The sequence below is a fragment of the Stegostoma tigrinum genome, chromosome 15, assembly GCF_030684315.1.
Source record: "Stegostoma tigrinum isolate sSteTig4 chromosome 15, sSteTig4.hap1, whole genome shotgun sequence".
In the NCBI taxonomy this organism is placed as follows: Eukaryota; Metazoa; Chordata; class Chondrichthyes; order Orectolobiformes; family Stegostomatidae; genus Stegostoma; species Stegostoma tigrinum.
The window spans coordinates 63,133,120-63,153,217 of record NC_081368.1 but is presented as its reverse complement, the minus strand read 5'-3'; the positions used below and the strand labels follow the sequence as shown (position 1 = coordinate 63,153,217).

The window sequence follows — 20,098 nt, the reverse complement described above, 5'->3', positions numbered from 1 at the left end:
TGAATTGGAAGGCAGGAAGCTAGAATGTGTTTGTAAAAATAATAAGGAAGAAAATATGCATGGTCCCTTTACGAGATAGACTGCTTTTCTAAGCTTGGTGATTTATACAGAAAAATGTGACTGCAAGCACCTGCGGATTACAGACAGTTCATGAATTGAAATGTGTATCAAAGGGTTATGCTATTAGTAGGCAAAGCAGCATTTTTACCAAGACAACAGGTTAGAACATAGAACAGTACAGCACAGTACAGTTGTTGTACTCTACCTAACCCACAATGTTGTGCCGACCTATTATCCTACTAAGATCAATCTACCCTGCATACCCTACATTTTACTATCCGCCATGTGCCTATACAAAATTCACTTCAAATTCTCGAAAGTATCTGACTCCACTACCACTGCTGGCAGCGCAGTCCACATGCCCACCACTCTCTGTGTGAAGAACCTACTTCTGACATCTCCCCTATACTTTCCTGCAATCACCTTAAAATTATGCCCCCTCATAGCACAGCTTGTACTTTTGGAACAGGTGGGAGATGTCCTGAGCAAATTTGTTGGCAGCACAGAGGGCACTGTGGTTTAGCATGGGTGAAAGCAAGTGAGGGAAGATGTAACAGGAAACAGTGGGAATGGTAGGGCAGGAGTCTCGTTGGGATGTGGGTACAGCCACGGAGAGAGAATAAGTTTGAGGTAACAGGGAGAAGATGGTGGCACTTACACTGGCGAAGTGGAAAATGTTGTTGACCTTCTTCCTACAATGCCAAGTATTCTTCTTACAGCTGAGGCTGCACTGAACAGCAACATTGGACAGGCTGGTGTCTTTTCCTCCTCTGTTGGTTCAATTTTCTGCGGCACTAATTTTCTCTTCACTGCAATTCCGGGACAAAAGTCAGGAACCATGCAAGTCAATGACTTGGTCTAGTCTAGGCCCAAGGCAACTTTTTCAAGCTATCTCGGGGGCCTGGAATGTTGGTCTATTCAGAGGTATCTTGGTATCAGAGTGGCAGAATGAGGCTAGAATCAGATAGGAGTGACAAAGAGGGAGGGTAGATACATAATGTGGTATGTTTGGTGAGGCGCAACAAGAAAACTCGCTGACAGAAACCCTGCAAAACTGACACTTAGCAGGATGTGGTGATTAGGGTTCTGCAATGCTTGGCCTGGGTTCTCAACTTTTCACCATTCCTATAAGTGGCTTCAATGAGAACAGCCTGGTAAACATTTTACTCACCCTGTCCAAAATCTCTACGTCTTTCCAATAGCATGTGGATCAGAACTGCACACTGTCATTGAAATGCAGTCTAACTGACGTTTTTTGTAGCTGCAACATGACTTGACCCCAATGTATATACTCAACACTCTAACGAATGAAGGCAAGCATACCATACGCCTCCTTATCGACTCATGTTACCTTCTTGAGGGAGCTATGTGTTGCACCCCAAGCTCACTCGACATATCAATGCTCCTAAGGGTCCTGCAATTTACTGTATATTTTCCTCTTGCATTTGTTCTCCCAAAATTTAACCTCACACTTGTCCGAATAAAACTCAATCTGCCATTTCTGCACGTAAGTTCCCAACTTATCCTCATCCTGCTTTATCCTTTGACAACTTTCCTCACTTCACACAACTTCAGCAATTTTTATGTCATCTTCAAAATTAACGATCAGACCATCTACATTTTCATTTCAAATCATTTATATTTCTTGCAAATGTCAGGGATCACAGACTTGGAGAATACCACTGATCACAGACTTCCAGTCAGAAAAACACCACTCTGCAACTGTGCTCTGTCTGCTATGACCTTCCCTATCTAGAAATAGAGAATCTCCTGCAATGCCTTTTCTTTCCATTCTAGAATACCGGAGACTAAGAGAGTGACCTGATAGAAGTGTATAAATTTGAGAGGCATGGATAGTGTGGACAATTGGAGTCTTTTTCCCAAGGTAGAATGTCAAATGCCAGCGAGCATAGGTTTAAGGTGAGAGGGGGAGAATTTAAAAGGAGATACAACGAAGTATGTTTTTTACACAGAGGGTGATAGATGCTAGGAACTTGCAGCCAGGGAAGGTCTTAGTTGAAACATATACAATAGCAACATTTAAGAGACATCTATGTAGACACATGAACAGGCAGGGAATAGAGGGAAGGGGGTCATGTGCAGGCAGAAAGGATTAGTTTAGAATGGCATCATGGTCAACGCAGACATGGTAGACTTAATGGTCCGTTCCTGAGCTGTACTATTCTATGTTCAATATATAGGTAGCAAGGTATGGTTGCTTAATTTACAAATAACTACATGATAAAGTAGGAAAATATAATACAGTGGGAAATATGAAATTGCTTACTTTGTCAAAAAGAATGAAAGCATGATTTAAACAGGGAATGGCTACAGAATTCCGAGGCTCAGAGGGATCTGGTCATTCTGATGCATGAAATACAAAACATTAATATGCAAGTGCAGCAAATGATGAAGAAGGCTCATGGAATACTATTTTTCATTACAAATGGAATTGCACATAAAATTTAGAATCTTAAGCTGCGGTTAAACAGTGCACGGGTGAGTCCACACCTTGAATGCTCTGTGCAGGATGTAGAATCTTTGGAGGCAGTTCAGAGGAGGTTTACTAGATTGATACTTGGAATGAATGGGCTATCTTATGAGGAACAATTGGAAAGGCTGTACTTGTTTGTACGAGAATTAAAAAGATTGTGGCATAATTTGATTTAAGTCTATAAGATCCTGAATGGTCCTGACAAGATGGAAGCAATGTTTAGTCTTGTGGGTGAGACTAAAACAAGGCAACAATATCTTAAAATTAGTGGTCCCTCTCTTTTGCCCAGAAGGAGTGTTTTATTTTTCTCAGTGTGTTTCATGTAACATTGGAACATTCTTCCCTAAAGTCAGTGGAGATGGAGCCATTGAATACTTTTCTGTCAAAGATAGATATGCCCTTGTTTAAGGAGTGAGGAAATGAAAGGATATTCAGATAGATGAGAATACGGAATTTGTAACACAAACAGGTCACCAAAGTTCTTAATCAATAATGAAGCAGCACTGAAAGGCTAAATGGCGTACTTCAGCTCCTACTTTGTCCATTTGTATGTTTGTACGACATCAGCAATATGAAGATAGGGTTCTAAGCAGCGGATAAATTGACAGAGCTGGCTGATGCTCTTTATAGGCCTGGATGCATACAACATTAATGTTCATCAACTGACAAAGAAATAATGTCTGAAGACCTTACCATAACTGATATTATGCAAAAACTGACAAGTGTGGCTGTGCCAGGTGAGGGCACAGGACAATTGTAGCAGGGACAGGGTTGTATTACACACCCTTGTGAGGAATGAGATGTTGAATGATGTTGTGGCTGTGTGCACTGAAACAATGGCATCGTGCATCGGTTGGGTCAAGATGCCACTTATAGAGATGGGCCTAAATGAATTAAATGCATTCGAAAAGCCCTTCCCAGTTATTATGGGCCTCTCAGTCAATTCCTTGCTGCACAGAGGATGAAAATATCAGCTTTATCCTTGAATGATAATGATATTACTCCTTGGCCCAATAAGTATTTGAACCAAACATGCCACAACCTGCGTACCATTCCATATACCTCCCCTGAGGAACTCTCTCCTCATGCCCTGAAAAGAACTAACAGTGCCCTGTCATACCGAGAGAGCCTAACAGTTCACAGACCACAGCAACAAAAGAAAACAATGACACATACATGCAAACATATCCAACACTTTCCCCTGTCCTTACTGCATAAACTTCCTCTCCCCCCTCTCTCATGCAAAGAAGAAAAATCCAAGTTGTGCAGTTTGTGTCACATGGATGACCACAGGAGCACAGACCCTGTCATTGCTTGGGTGCAATGTGAAATTGAATGTTCTCATTGGTTCCAGCTTGACTCCTCTCCCAGCGGAGCCTGGGTCCCACATGTCCCAGCGTAAATAGCATGGTCGATGTGGTGATCATACCTCAATCAATAATCTTCTGTTTGCTCATCTCTCCATACTTCTTCACTCCTTTAAGACACTTCATCTTGTTAAACACTTTTTTAACTGATCAGCCCACTGATAAATTTATGCGAACAGAAAGAGTACATCTGAATTTGCAACACTACTTCCTCCAATGGCCAATACTCACTGTTACTAAACCTGCTGACAAGGGTGTTGCAACTGTTGTTGTTTCACAAACAAACCTCTACCATACAGTGAAGTAACATTAATGCTCTGACATCTCTTTCTCCATAATCCTGCTCTCAGATATCACAGCTTTGCTTTGCAGACCATCACTGACCTCAATAATCCTACATATCTTGCCTTTTTTCTCTAATTGTCCTGATTCCTCTGACCAAGATTCATGACTCTTCTGATGACATTTACTCCCAGATTTTCTTTCAGTCCTTATTCTCAGTCACCTCTCAAACCAGTAAAACTGAAACATCTTCCCATGTGCTCAACTGGAGACCACCCTCCAAGGTCATCACAGCCCTTATCATTTCCAGCCAATTTCTCACACAACTGCTGGCCCTGCATGTAATGTGTCATCCTCTGCTTCTGGCAGCACAGTGTAAGGCCAAAAACACGTCCTTTCCCTTTTCACGGTGGCATCATGAGGCAACCATTCCCGGTCCCACAGCCTGAATCAATCTAATATTATCTCGAACATCTATCTCCCTTCCTGTGACAGCTACCCATGGTGTTTGCTCTAAGGACATCCAAAATCTGAATTCATCCCAACTGTTAATTCAGCATAAAATATGTCCCGATGACATTAGCCTTAGTTCCTCAGCCTAAAACTTACCACCAGCTTTTTAGAGGAGTCAAATGAAATTAAAAGGATATTATTAGCAGAAGCTTTGGTGTGAGCAATATGTCAGCTTATCACCCAAATTTTGCAACATTTGACTTCCTTCATTTTATTGATCATTATGAAATATTTTTCTTTCTTTATCCAAAGTTGCACTTGCGGTTATCGAAAATCTTGCAGATGGATGTTGATTTTAAAGTTCCCAGTTGAATGCATATTCATTGTGATCGTGCCCATCCTTTTCTTAGTAACATCTTCCAATCTATAATCCCTTCATCAATGTTGCATTCCTCTTGAATTGGCCTTGAATATCCTTGGGTCCTCCATTGGTAGCTGTGCCTTCAGTCGCCAAAGCTCCACAGTAGATCATTTAAAGTGTTACACGGACAGGCACTGAAAATATTTTTAAAAAATCAATGGTTTGTTAGGCTTTATTTCCCAACACAATGTTAACAAGTTTCCTTGTTTACTAATCCATTTTGCAAATTAGTGTGAAATTCTAAGTTCTCCATCTTCTGAAGTTAATGATAAAGTAGAATAAAATCTCGGCTTATGAGTTATAGTTTTATAGGGTGAATTTAATTATAGCATCAATATAAAGAATCCAATGCAGCAATATAAGTGGAACTTCATATAACTATTTTTAACAAGTGTACAGTGAACAAAAAAGTGTGGTGGAGAAATTATGACGTATTAAGTGTGGCACAGAGAAGAATTCAATGTTACGTACAAGGACATGCACACACATACACATTTTATTACTAGCATTGGTAAAATGCATTGAGCCACTTGTGAATTTCTGAAACATTGAAGAACACCAATGATTTCTTTTCTTTTAAACATTATTTATTGATTATATATATGCAAGAGAGACATTAGCTGCTTATCCTGACTTGTGCACTCTGAAACAATGATATTTAAGTGCTTGTTTCAATGGCTGTTTATAGACAATAGACAATAGGTGCAGGAGTAGTCCATTCAGCCCTTCGAGCCAGCACCACCATTCATTATGATCATGGCTGATCATCCACAATCAGTATCCTGTTCCTGCCTTATCCCCATAAACCTTGATTCCACTATCTTTAAGAGCTCTATCTATCTCTTTCTTGAAAGTATCCAGAGACTTGGCCTCCACTGCCTTCTGGGGCAGAGCATTCCATATATCTACCACTCTCTGGGTGAAGAAGTTTCTCCTCAACTCTATTCTAAATGGCCTAAGCCTTATTTTTAAACTGTGTCCTCTGGTTCTGGACTCCTCCATCAGCGGAAACATGCTTCCTGCCTCCATAGTGTCGAATCCTTTAATTATCTTATACGTCTCAATCAGATCCCCTCTCATCCTTCTAAACTCCAGTGTACACAGCATGGAAACAGGTTCTTTGATCTAATTTGCCCATGCTGACTAGGTTTGGTGAATTGAACTAGTCCCCTTTGCCTGCATTTGACCCATATTTGATTTGATTTACTATTGTCACATATACTGAGATACAGTGAAAAGTGTTGTCTTACGTGGTTTACAGGCAGTTCCTACTGTACAAGTGCATCAGGGTGACAGAACAGAGCACAGGGCACAGTGTCACAGTTGCTGAGAAGGCGCAGAAAGAGATCAACATTAATATTAAAGAGGTCCATTCAAAAGTCTGAGATCTCTTTGACACTTTCCTCTGCATGTACTTGTCCAAATGTCTTTTGAATGTTGCAATTGTACTCGCCTGTACCATTTCCTCTGGCAGCTTGCTCCATAGGAGCACCACCCTCTGTGTGAAAAGTTGGTGCCCTAGTCCCTTTTAAATCTTTCCTCTCTCACATTAAACCTTTGCCCTCTAGTTTTAGACTCCTCTACCTGGGGAGAAAGACCTTGCCTATGCCCCCCCATGATTTGATAAACCTCTACGAGTTCACCTCTTAGCTTCCTGCACTCCAAGGGTAAAAGCCCCAAGCCCATCCATCCTCTCCTTATAGTGCAAACCCTCCAGTCTCAGAAACATCCTTATAAATATTTTTTGTACCCTTTCCAAATTAATAACATTATTTCTTTTGCAGGTGACCAGAATTGTATGCAGCACTCCAAAAGTGGCCCTACCAACGTCTTGTACAGCTGTAAGAAGATGCCTCAACTCCTGTACTCAATGCTCTGACCAATGATGGCATGTGTGCCAAACACCTTCTTCACGTTCAACACTACTTTCAAGAAACTATGTACCTGCAATCCTAGTTCTCACTGTTCAACAACACTCCTCAGGGTCTGACCATTAACTTTACAAGACATGCCCTGGTTTGTCTTGCCAAAATGCAACACCTCACATTTATCTGCATTAAACTTCATCTGCCATTCCTCAGTCCACTGACCTGGGTGATGGAAATTCCATTGTACTAAAAATTTTTTTCACTGTTAATTTCTCCCACCAATGTTGGTGTCATTCACAAACGTATGAGCTATGCCTCCTTTATTCTCTTCCAAATCATTTATGTAAATGATGAATAACAATGGACCTACTGTCAGCACTGACCAATGATAAATGGTGCAACCAAGAGAATATAAATCAATATGATTCATACAATAGACTTTTCAGTTCAGGTGACATTTCCAAATTGGATCAAAAACTTAATCAGGGCAATTCTTCCTAGTTGACATTGTGAGACAAAGACGTTTTTATGCATGGAAATGCAAACGTGATTTTGAAACCTAATATTAGTTGGATACAGAAGCACATATGTGAAATCTAGATTGTAAGGTTGCTTTCAGAGTTACACATATATCATATAGAACAAACTTTATTGAATACACTCTTGGTTGGTAAAGGAGACAAATGGCTTTTGCCAGATCAGAGATCACAAGCATTGAAAATCTCTCTTGAGCAGGTCTGTCAAACCACTTGCAAGATTTTACAATAAATGATGTATTGACAGCATTTGTCACTAACATTGAATTATGCATCTACACACTCCAATCCCATGGTGAGAATTTCAGTCTGAAGTCTCCTGCCATCAGCACAATGGTTCCAACAAAGGTCAGACATGGGCACAGCTTAAGAAATGTTGGAATAAAGGGTGGAGCCAGATTTAGAATTCACTGTACAAAATTTAAACATACTTATAAACAGTGTAATCATTTTGATCAGAAACATTTAAACACATTTTGAGGAAGTCAGAGACCATTTAAAAATGTCAAATATATTGAACTATTTAAAAAGTCTGATTAATTATACTTCAGAATGCATAAATGATACCTTTTACAAGATATAGAGGTGCGGGTGTTAGGCTGGGGTGGACCAAGTCAGAAATCATATGTCAACAGATTATAGTACAACAGTTTAATTTGAAATCACAAGCTTTAGGAGCTCAGCCCCTTCATCAGGGGAAGTCAAGATTTGTCAGGCTTTTATAAGGTTTCGTATTGACCTTTTAAACAAGATTTATCTGATCTGTTTACAAGTTATCCTGAACATTTTATTTTCTTTTTACTAATTTATTTCAATGAGCTGAAACATTATACTTTTTTATTTCTTTACTTTTCTTATGACTTTTACTCAAAGTTTGTTCTTAAGAATCTGTACCTAGGTAACTTTGTATCATAATGTGGCAACTTGTAACCTGTTCACTGTACTCATTTGAGTACGTGGCAATAAAACTAAATCAATTCAGGTGATTTATTTGAAAATTTTTCTGTAAACATAGACTCCCTACAGTGTGGAAGCAGGCCATTCAGCCCATTGAGACGCACATCAACCTTACAAAAAGCATTCCACTCAGACCTACCTATCCCTGTAACCCTACATTTCCCATGGCCAATCCACCTAATCTGCACAGTTTTGGACTGTAGGAGAAAACTGGAGCACCCGGGGGAGACCCACACAGACACAGGGAGATTGTGCAAACTCCGCACTGACGCTTGCCTGAGGGTGGAATCGAACCTGGGTCCCTGGTGCTGTGAGGTAACAGTACTAAGCACTGAGCCAGCATGCCACCACTAACTGGACTGTAACTTTTCCGAATGTGGAAGTCAGAGTGCTTAGCTTGTTGACTACAGCTTACTGCTTGCACCTTTGGCCCTCCACCATGGATACCATTCACCAAGATTTCATACCAACCTACATGGGCAGTGACTGTACTCACTACATTGCACCAGGAGCTTCAGGTCAATGCTGAAAGGGCATACTGCCAGTGTCCTTTTGTCTGACATCTCCGAGAGGAATTCTGCAGAGTGGCTTTGGATTGCCAATGCTTGGTTGGGCTCATGGCTGGGCTTTGAAGATAGCATGAGTACCAGGAATTCAGGGACGTCCAGCGCTGGCCGGTAGCTCTGACTGTGGCAAGTGGGACAATATGACTCGTGGATACCATTGGGGCCTGGTGTAATGCCACAGTCTTGGTAAGATAACGTGAGAAGACTCGGTCAGGTTCACAGAGAGAGACTCTCCATATACCACATCAAAATTCACATTTCACCTTTCTGGTAAAGTTCAGCCCCAAGTCTCCACTGGTGTGATTAAAGTGTGTCAAAATGGTCAAAATAATCTACACAAGGCTACAAATTACAAGCATTCTCCAACCTTTGACTTTTTTGTTCTCTAAGGCTGATTCCTATACATTCTCCTCCTCTGCCCACCACACTATTCTCTCTCTGCTTCATCATCAATACCATTGAGTTGCCTCTGATTCCATTCTCTAGCCTTGGAGCTTGATGTTATGCAAACTCTCTTACACAAGCTTCCTCAAGCAAAGACCTACATCATCAAGGAAAATCCAGGCAATCTTGTGAATCATCTTGCATCGTTCAAAGTGGAAGACCACTGAGACCAGTACATTCATTTCCAAGTGTCACTTTGGTTAAAAATTGGTTTTCTCCTCAAACGATGAGGCAACGTGAATGTGTAACTTTTGTTTTCAGTGCAGGCATTGGATTCCTGTCTGAAATATTGGACTGGTAGGTTTTTGTTGATCTTTTACATTGCCCATTGAAAGAAAGTAAACTGGGCCCACATTGCAGAACTCAGATTCCTCTTGGTTTCATTCAGTTGGCTGGTTTCTGTTGACTTTGCTTTAAGCATGTTCCCCTGGTAAATCAGAGATTTGTGAGTATATGGACTTTTAGGCATTCCTCCAAATGTGGTAGCTTTCCAAAAGATTGGTCCTTTAGATCAATACAACTTATAACAAGCCTCAAGAGCCACACCAACAGCTCTTGTTTGTTAATTTTTTAGAAATTTCAACAATATATTTTATTCATTAAAAAAAACTTTATACGTATTCACTAAAGCTATGGGTTCTGTGTAGTCTTTGCATATAGAGAAACAAACAAACATTAGAGTTTGACTTTCTTGACAGCTCCAACAAATCCTTACTTATGAATGGAGCTGTTTTTGTAAGGTGTGTTCAGGAGGGTTTCCTAACGCAGTACGTTGACAGGCCGACGAGGGGAGAGGCCATTCTAGACTTGGTGCTCGGAAACGAGCCGGGGCAGGTATCAGATCTTGTGGTGGGGGAGCATTTTGGTGATAGTGACCATAACTGCCTCACATTTTACATAGCTATGGAGAAGGAGAGGATTAGGCAGAATGGGAGGATATTTAATTGGGGAAGAGGAAACTATGATGCGATTAGACATGAGTTAGGAAGCATGGACTGGGAGCAGTTGTTCCATGGTAAGGGAACTATAGACATGTGGAGATGGTTTAAGGAACAGTTGTTGGGAGTGATGAGTAAATATGTCCCTCTGAGACAGGCAAGAAGGGGTAAGATTAAGGAACCTTGGATGACGAGAGCGGTGGAGCTTCTAGTGAAAAGGAAGAAGGTAGCTTACATAAGGTGGAGGAAGCTAGGGTCAAGTTCAGCTAGAGAGGATTACATGCAGGCAAGGAAGGAGCTCAAAAATGGTCTGAGGAGAGCCAGGAGGGGGCTCGAGAAAGGCTTGGCAGAAGGAATCCGGGAAAACACAAAGGCATTTTACACTTACGTGAGGAATAAGAGAATGGTTAAAGAAAGAGTAGGGCCGATCAGGGATAGCATAGGGAACTTGTGTGTGGAGCCTGAGGAGGTAGGGGAAGCCCTAAATGAGTTTTTTGCTTCTGTCTTTACGAAAGAAACGAACTTTGTAGTGAATGAAACCTTTGAAGAGCAGGTGTGCATGCTGGAATGGATAGAGATAGAGGAAGCTGATGTGCTGAAAATTTTGTCAAACATTAAGATTGACAAGTCGCCAGGCCCGGATCAGATTTGTCCTCGGCTGCTTTGGGAAGCGAGAAATGCAATTGCTTTGCCACTTGCGAAGATCTTTGCATCCTCGCTCTCCACTGGAGTCGTACCTGAGGACTGGAGAGAGGCAAATGTAATTCCTCTCTTCAAGAAAGGAAATAGGGAAATCCCCGGCAATTATAGACCGGTAAGTCTCACGTCTGTCGTCTGCAAGGTGTTAGAAAGGATTCTGAGGGATAAGATTTATGACCATCTGGAAGAGCATGGCTTGATCAAATACAGTCAACACGGCTTTGTGAGGGGTAGGTCATGCCTTACAAACCTTATCGAGTTTTTTGAGGATGTGACTAGAAAGGTTGATGAGGGTCGAGCTGTGGATGTGGTGTATATGGACTTCAGTAAGGCATTTGATAAGGTTCCCCATGGAAGGCTCATTCAGAAGGTCAGGAGGAATGGGATACAGGGGAACTTAGCTGCTTGGATACAGAATTGGCTGGCCAACAGAAGACAGCGAGTGGTAGTAGAAGGAAAATATTCTGCCTGGAAGTCAGTGGTGAGTGGGGTTCCACAGGGCTCTGTCCTTGGGCCTCTACTGTTTGTAATTTTTATTAATGACTTGGACGAGGGAATTGAAGGATGGGTCAGCAAGTTTGCAGACGACACAAAGGTCGGAGGTGTCGTTGACAGTGTAGAGGGCTGTTGTAGGCTGCAGCGGGACATTGACAGGATGCAGAGATGGGCTGAGAGGTGGCAGATGGAGTTCAACCTGGATAAATGCGAGGTGATGCATTTTGGAAGGTCGAATTTGAAAGCTGAGTACAGGATTAAGGATAGGATTCTTGGCAGCGTGGAGGAACAGAGGGATCTTGGTGTGCAGATACATAGATCCCTTAAAATGGCCACCCAAGTGGACAGGGTTGTTAAGAAAGCATATGGTGTTTTGGCTTTCATTAACAGGGGGATTGAGTTTAAGAGTCGTGAGATCTTGTTGCAGCTCTATAAAACTTTGGTTAGACCGCACTTGGAATACTGCGTCCAGTTCTGGGCGCCCTATTATAGGAAAGATGTGGATGCTTTGGAGAGGGTTCAGAGGAGGTTTACCAGGATGCTGCCTGGACTGGAGGGCTTATCTTATGAAGAGAGGTTGACTGAGCTCGGTCTCTTTTCATTGGAGAAAAGGAGGAGGAGAGGTGACCTAATTGAGGTATACAAGATAATGAGAGGCATGGATAGAGTTGATAGCCAGAGACTATTTCCCAGGGCAGAAATGGCTAGCACGAGGGGTCATAGTTTTAAGCTGGTTGGTGGAAAGTATAGAGGGGATGTCAGAGGCAGGTTCTTTACGCAGAGAGTTGTGAGAGAATGGAATGCGTTGCCAGCAGCAGTTGTGGAAGCAAGGTCATTGGGGTCATTTAAGAGACTGCTGGACATGCATATGGTCACAGAAATTTGAGGGTGCATACATGAGGATCAATGGTCGGCACAACATTGTGGGCTGAAGGGCCTGTTCTGTGCTGTACTGTTCTATGTTCTATGTTCTATGTTCTATTATGAAAGATAAGTAATCCTTACTTATGAAAGATACTACTTACATAAATTTGAGGCACTGGGCGGGTTTGATAATTGAATGGGCTCTCATTGCACTTTAGCTGAAGGACCTTAGATGATGGTCTTTCTCCATTGCGCCCTAATGGCAACTGCCCCAAGCTTTAGTGCATTCCTCACCACACAGTCCTGGACTTGGAATGTGCCAGTCTGCAACACTCGGTCGAGGTCAACTCTTTGCACTGGAAGACTAATGAATCTTTGGGCAGACCAAAGAGTGTCGTTCACTGAACCAATAGTCTTACAGGCGCAGTCGATGCTTATGTCAGTGCGCAACCCAGGGAACTCAGGGTGAACCTTGTCAAAAACACCTCTCTCCAAACTTTGTAGTCTGCAAAGGCACACTACAGCAGGAGATGTGTGACAATCTCCAACCCCAAACCCCTCCCGCAGTTGCATTGATGCCATTGTGTGTTGGTGCAGCAAATCCAGGCATACAGAGAGGATCTCACAGGTGGATCTCTCACCACCAGCCAAAGCGATGCCTTGATGCTTGTTGGAAAGTTCTGGCGATGAGGCATTCTGCCAAGTAACTTTGCCAGTGTGCTCAGGGAACAACTCGACGGGAACTACCCTCTCCTTTCCCTACAGGGTCTCAAGAACTCTACATGCTGACCACTTCCTGATGGACTTTGTGGTCAAAAATGTTTTCTCACAGTTGCTGACTGATCACTTGACTGTGACTAATTGGCCTTTCTGGAATTACACTCTTGTTAAGACACTGGTGAACTACATGTTGAACTCACCACTTCATTCAGGCAGGCTACAGAATTATTTCTTAAAGTGTGCAATAAATTTTACAAGCCTTTTGAGGGCAAACGGGTCACTTAAAATGAGTGATCTACTTGAATTGTTGCAACATGCTTCAGAAGCAACAGACAAGATTTATTCTTAAACAAACGAAAAAAAATCCCACCATAACACTGCAGCTTGTTACATGACAAGTCCTTCCAATGAAAGCTTGAACAAAGTCTCTTTGTAGAAACTCAACCAGTTTATTTAAGGATGAATCAACAGCTTCATGACAAAGTGCAGGCATTCTCAAAAGGTCACAGTGATTATGAAGAATATTTGCAAGGTATTTCTTAATCGAACTGGATAAAAGCTGTTTTATCTCAATTTTTGTACAGATCAGTACACAATTAGTAATGTTGTCTGACAGTGTTACATGACCTACTTTTGTATCGATGACAACCATGTTTGTTCTTTTCATGGAGACAGCATTAAGTGCTCTCCAATCTGATCTCAGGGCTGGAGAAGCATAGTGCATTCAGTTGGCCGATAAAGTGCATTGTTATTGAACAAGCAGTAAGCATAACCACATCCATGAAGATGATGACAGCAGAGGGGTATACCCTTCTATTGGCAATGTATTGAAAGATTGAAATTTCAGCATCTGATTTTTGAATTTAAACACAAAATCAGTGTTTTTCCTGGCTGATTGTCATTAATTGCGTGGACTAATTTCCCCTCATTTCCCAAAAATTCCTGTGTGAACCAATAGAAATGATGAAGAGATCACAGATTTCTTGTCAATATTTCTTCAACATACTCACTCTTCTCTTGCTCAATCACAGGCCATTAAAATAGCTTCGTTGTGTTGTCAAATAGCTCGATTTTCACCCACTAATAATGCCGGTCTCTATGTTGAGAGAGAGAGATAATATGTTGAAACAGCGTGGTCATTTTTGGTTATGTTGGAGGCTTACTGCACTAGTGCAAGCTCTTTCTGCTATTGCACATTACAATTGGGCAGAAGAGTCTTTCTATGGATTGAAATGTCTAAATAAATTTTATATGATTAAATACATCAACCAGACAGAATATAGATGTACCAGATTAGTCTCTTGTCATTTTTGGTCTGCCTCCCCCTCTCTCTCTCCCTATTTATTCCAGAACCCTTACCCCATCCCCCTCTCCGATGAAGGGTCTAGACCAGAAACGTCAGCTTTTGTGCTCCTGAGATGCTGCTTGGCCTGCTGTGTTCATCCAGCTTCACACTTTATTATCTTGGATTCTCCAGCATCTTCAGTTCCCATTATCTCTGATACAATTTTAACCTCACTGCGAAGCCTCTTCCAGGGATGCCTAACCTGAAGAAGTTACCCTCCTCCCTCCGGACCAACCTCAGGGAATCTCTCTCCCACTGCAACTCTCTTGTCATCTTCGGTCCGCCTCCCCCTCTCTCCCTTTTTATTCCAGAACCCTCTCCCCATCCCCCTCTCTGATGAAGGGTCTAGGCCAGAAATGTCAGCTTTTGTGCTCCTGAGATGCTGCTTGGCCTGCTGTGTTCATCCAGCTTCACATTTTATTATCTTGGAGTCTCTTGCTTTAGGTCGATTTAGTCAATGCTGTAATTGACCCTGAGACAACTGGAATGGATCCCAATAATCTATTTTTTCCTATTGTTTCAACAGCTTGCCTTTGATAATATAATACAATTATGTCCCAAATGAAGCATTGTTGAAACAATTTTCCTTTCTGCTGAATTAGCCTCGTCATCTATTTGGGTTTTCATCCTCATTATTAATCCCAGATCATTTTGAAACTGATCAATCTGTTGTTGCCAAAACACAACAGCACCAGGATTGGTATTCCCTCATTTATTTTTGCTACAACACAGGCAATTGCAAATGAAGATGTATTCTGCTCCTTTAAAGGATGCAGATGTCCTAGGGAGAATTTGAAACTGAAAGGCATGGAATTGTGAAAAGCTCTAAACAGTGAAGTTCCAATCAGACTTGGGAGGTCAGGTACATTAATCATTAATCATTAACATTTCATGAACCAATTCAGGAAATTATTTAAAAAGCTGATTGATGTGCTGTTTAAGAAAGAGGGATTGACAATTAAAAGGGATAGAATATGCACTTTGGCAACACAAGGCCTGATAGACCACATTTGGTGGATAGAGGGCACTTTTGTGCTTTAGTTTTGGACAGATTGATTGGCCTTGGAAAGTGTGCAATGTTATGGTTAAATGGTTAAATTATGAGAGATCACACAATGAGGATTGCACTCACTCAAATTTAAAAAGGTTTTTAGGTGTTTTGATTAAATTTCTCTGATATTAAGGGGAACAGACCGAAGAGGTAGAGGGAAATCTCCTTTGCTTGTTAAGGATTAGGGAGCAGAGTCCAAAAACTTTGCAGCAACATATTAAGTTTAAAATTCTCAACCTTACATTCAAATCTCTCATGATGTTGTTCCTTCTTTTTCTAAATATCCTTTGCCATTTCCACCACCTACAGCATGAAGTCAATATGAAAAGGTTTAAGCAGTCTAAAAGGACAAATCCTTCAACACTAACCCAATTCACTCTTTCACTCATCCTCAGCACCCTTCCTTTTCCTAAGAAATCATTCTGTGATGGGTAAAAAAGTGCAGAAAGTGGAGAGACATTCAGCTCCCCATCCCTCACAAGGAGAGCATCCTGTCATTGACTGACCAGGATCCTGGATTATATCTTGACATCCAGCACCAAAGTCTCTGACTGACAGTTCTCTCCTTTGGCTTAACTAAAGATTGCACTCAACCATGGGAAGCTTCCTGTATTTGTGTCTTTGCTAAACAACAAGGCAATACAGTTAACTTGGTAACTCAAGGGCAATATGCATAAGAGCAAGCCACGGGAAGACATGGTTATCAGTATCCAGGGAGGCTCAGGGAGAGTGAATACTATGACTTTGAGTGAAAAGCCCAGGGCTGTAGCCTGGGTCCAGTCCATGAGCTAGGGGTGTGTCCCTAAGTGCACAGTGTCCTTGCTACAGCATTTTAATGATAGCTGCTGGTGCATCCTGAGATGCATCATAGAAATGCAGATGTAAGTGGATTGGAGAAGTGCTAGCTCATGTTAAATGCCAGTGCCCATAGATGTGGCGTGTATGTGGTTGGTCCCATGGAGCATGCCCTGAGTTATTGGTGCGTGGCATCCACACGACAGTCCTTTGCAGCAATTTGACTTCCACGTCAAGGATTATTCCAGGTGTAGTTTGCTCATAACTGACGGGAGCGTGGAAAGCTGCATACAAAGTGGCCAGATTTGCAGTTAATAAGCTTGTTAACAATCAACAATCCTCTTTACTAGGCAACACTGCTGCTGAGTGAGAATTTGATCTCGGTATTTGAAGCGAAGTTTAAAAAAACGCAACATTTTGGTTCCATTGTTGAGAAAGGCCTTGTTGGTTTTCTTGCACAATCCTACCATTGGCCATTGTGTTCAAACCTCTATAGAATTCAGCTCATTGTCTGTTTTCTGCCGGCTGGGTAAACTTCTATTTTTGCAACTGAGTAACCCCTACGCCATGAGCTTCAAATTGACACAATAACCTTTAATGGAGCATGTCCTTCAATGCCTCCTGGGAATTACTTTGGGTTAAAGTCTGTTTGAATATCTGCTGAATATAATCCTTCAGCTCCGGGTCGCTGGCCATGGAACGGTCATTATGGCCAATTGTCTGCCCCTTTTCTGTGGCTACATTCGCACTGGGGTGTCCCTGGTGAAAGAGTAGGCGGTGTCCAATGCTCTCAGTATCTTTCGGGAGAGGTGGCTGCAGAGTGCCTTATCTCTCCTCCGATTCCATTTTGATTTGATCCCTACCTTCCCCCTCTCTTTTTCTTTCACATGGGCTTTTTTCCCCGCGCGGCTCTGCTTGATACTGATTCTTTGGTCACATGGGTGCTTTTCCCGCTAGTGGTGTGTTGATAAAGTTATTTGCACACCTAGTGTTTTGTTTTATTCTGTCTCACACCGCATACAAGGGGAAGACAAGCGCTACTCCTGTGAATGTAAAAATATATAACACTTCAGCTGCTTGTTCCTCATCTGGCACTTGACTAACTTTTCTACCTTTTGCATTTCATCCTGCGAGAGCTGCCATTCCTAATCAGAAGCACAATGAATGAGCGATACAACGCAGGAACGGACTATTTGGCTCACGAACTGCACTAACACATGATGCCTTTCCAAACTACAAACCTTTTGCCTCGACATGATCCATGTCCGTCTATTCCCTGCCTATTCATATATCTGTCAAGATGCCTCTTAAATGTTGATAGCACAGCGTGGAGCTGGAGGAACACAGCAGGTCAGGCAGCATCAGAGGAGCAGGAAAGTTGACGTTTCGGGTCAGGACCCTCATTCTTGGTGCCCTCCAGCTCCATACAAAGTTATCTCTGACTCCAGCATAGGCAGTTCTTACTGTTTCTTAAATGTTGATATTGTATCTGCTTCTACCACTTGCCCTGGTAGGGCATTCCAGGCATTTACCACCCTCCGTGTAAAATAATTTGCCTCTCACATCTCCTTTGAACTTACCCCCTTTTACGTTAAACCTATGTCCCCTAGTAATTGACATTTCAGCCCTAGGATAAAAACTCTGACTATCCATTCTATCAATACCTCACATAATTTTGTAAACTTCTATCAGGTCGCCCCTCATCCTTCAACCTTGAAGTGAAAGCAAACCAAGTTTGTCCAATTCCTCCTCGTACTAATACCCTCCAAACCAGGCAACATCCTTGTAAACTGTTCCTGTACCCTCTCCAAAGCCTCCACATCCTCCTGGTACTATGGCGACCAGAACTGTTCTCAATATTTCAAATGTAGCCTAACTAAAGTTCTATACAGCTGCAGCATGACTAGCCCATTCTTATCCTCTCTCTGCACCTCACACTCAGTCTCTCTTTGCTACAGCACCCACCTCCCACCTAGGCTCATGCTCTACCATTTTTTCTGTTGCCTGCAACATCTTTGCTCACCCACTCTTGCCACCTCAATGCCACTGAGCACCAACTCTCTACACAGCCTACTCACTCACTCAGGGCACCAACTCACCGACCATTATCTGCTGTGCCACTCAATGCCACCTCACCAGCCAAGAGAAAATGGCTCAGTATGGAGCAGATAAGGATAGGGGAGGCCAAAGTTTGGGAGGGGAGGATCTTTGTCCTCACTGGCAAAGAGAGGGATGGGTTCCTGGAAACAACAAGATGTACATGTTGCAGTAACCAAATAAGAATCATCGTCTATTGTAGTGTAACTCTCACGTTCAACTCCACCATCAATTCACCTGACACAATCTTTAACCCTCAGTTGTGATGCTGTCTCCTTTTTATGTTTTGTAAGTACCAGTGGCAGGTCCACATTAGCCAGTCATCAAGCCATCCCCTCGGCCGTCTCTCAGGAAGACAGCACTGACCCAAACCCTCACCCGAAAAGTCCCCTCAGAGACTATTTCCCACCCACCCACTAGCAGCTGTGATTCTGACAACTCAGTAGATATTTCATCTAGAGTCAAGTTAGGAGTATTTTACTGCCATGTCTCTGCAGATGGTTGAGAAAGTCCCGTGCCAGTTCACTGGCACTTGGCGCACTGCCGGGGAGCAGGCAGCAGGTAAGAGGGCTCTGCGGTCTCTCTGTCCTCTTGAAGCAATCAAAACTTCATACAAATGTACAAGTGCACTCAGGATCAACAGGCAGGTTTATGATGCCAACAGCTACAAAACTGCAGTAATTCCACTGGGATCCTGCTATCTCAAGCTTGCGATCATCTGGCTGCTTCCGTGGTCAGGTTGGTAAATGCCATGGAGACCCTGATCCCACAAACTCAGAGTCTGATAGACACAAGAATGTGCCTGCGTTCCATTGCTTGTAGCCATTGGTTGGCAGCATCAATAAAGTGACAAGCCATGAAGGGAGCTTCACCTTACTCCAGGTTCCCCTTCCTCACAAGAAGACAGAATGTTGCTTGCCACAGAGGAACCACCAGCAGATCTCCCAGGAGCCCAGAGGTGCTCCAGAGGTGAATGAGGTTTCTACTGCCACACGTGTTGCTGTCCTCAGCCCCAGGGAATTCTAACTGAAGGGGGTGCACCTGCTTCTGGGCAGATGACACTCAGCATGTGTGGGCTATCTCGACACAAATGCCCTGAGGTTACCTGATCGAAGCACCAAGGCTCCGCTGTACATCAGGGAATGAGCTAAGCCCCAGTGCGAGGGAGGGAAAGAAATCTTTTTGAGGGCACATTGGTGGCATGGTAACAATTCACTGTAAATAAGTTCACAAATTTGTAATTATCAGACTTGTAACTTTCATCTGTTTGTGCACGTCTCTGTGAAGCTGTAAATGCAAAGTTGAAGGTATTGAAGCTAGAATTTTTATCCCTCGATGATGTTCTGAAGACCTCTTGATGTGAAGTGAACTATTGCTGCACGATGAATGGGCAATCGGTGCTTGAAAGGTGCCTGCAATGTTGATAACTCAGCTCTGTATACATGGACGTTGTTATCACCCCATGTCCCCAGTGGAGTTCAGCCATTAGCTCGCATGGAATGGTCAGGAGAGCTCAGGTAATGGAGTTGAACTGTATCAATGTGTGTGCCTACTGATGATGTAGCTTGGAGGGCACTTTGTAGTGATAAAGGTCTGGTCACAGCCATTCTAGTTCCAATTGCTCACTTTTATTTCACAGGGTCGTG

General features: G+C 42.5%; 1 protein-coding gene and 1 long non-coding RNA gene across 4 annotated transcripts in view; one reads left to right on the top strand and one right to left on the bottom strand.

Moving 5' to 3' along the window:
- Positions 1 to 8,462, top strand: part of LOC132210574 (uncharacterized) — a 66,909-nt gene extending 58,447 nt beyond the window's left edge. The window contains exon 2 of the long non-coding RNA XR_009446715.1: positions 6,862 to 8,462. This is a non-coding gene — a long non-coding RNA (uncharacterized LOC132210574). The remainder of the gene's footprint in view (positions 1 to 6,861) is intronic.
- The window catches only part of LOC125458606 (type-1 angiotensin II receptor-like), a 32,188-nt gene continuing 17,016 nt past the window's right edge, over positions 4,927 to 20,098 (bottom strand). Inside the window, exons 4-5 of one of the 3 annotated variants that reach the window (XR_007248862.1) lie at positions 14,175 to 14,260; positions 4,927 to 5,211 (exon numbers count right to left, since the gene is read on the bottom strand). The gene's annotated coding sequence lies outside the window, so the exon portion shown is untranslated. Of the gene's footprint in view, positions 5,212 to 5,747; positions 7,847 to 14,174; positions 14,261 to 20,098 lie in introns of those variants that run through there. The other 2 variants (XR_007248863.2, XR_007248864.1) reach the window with 2 other exon arrangements.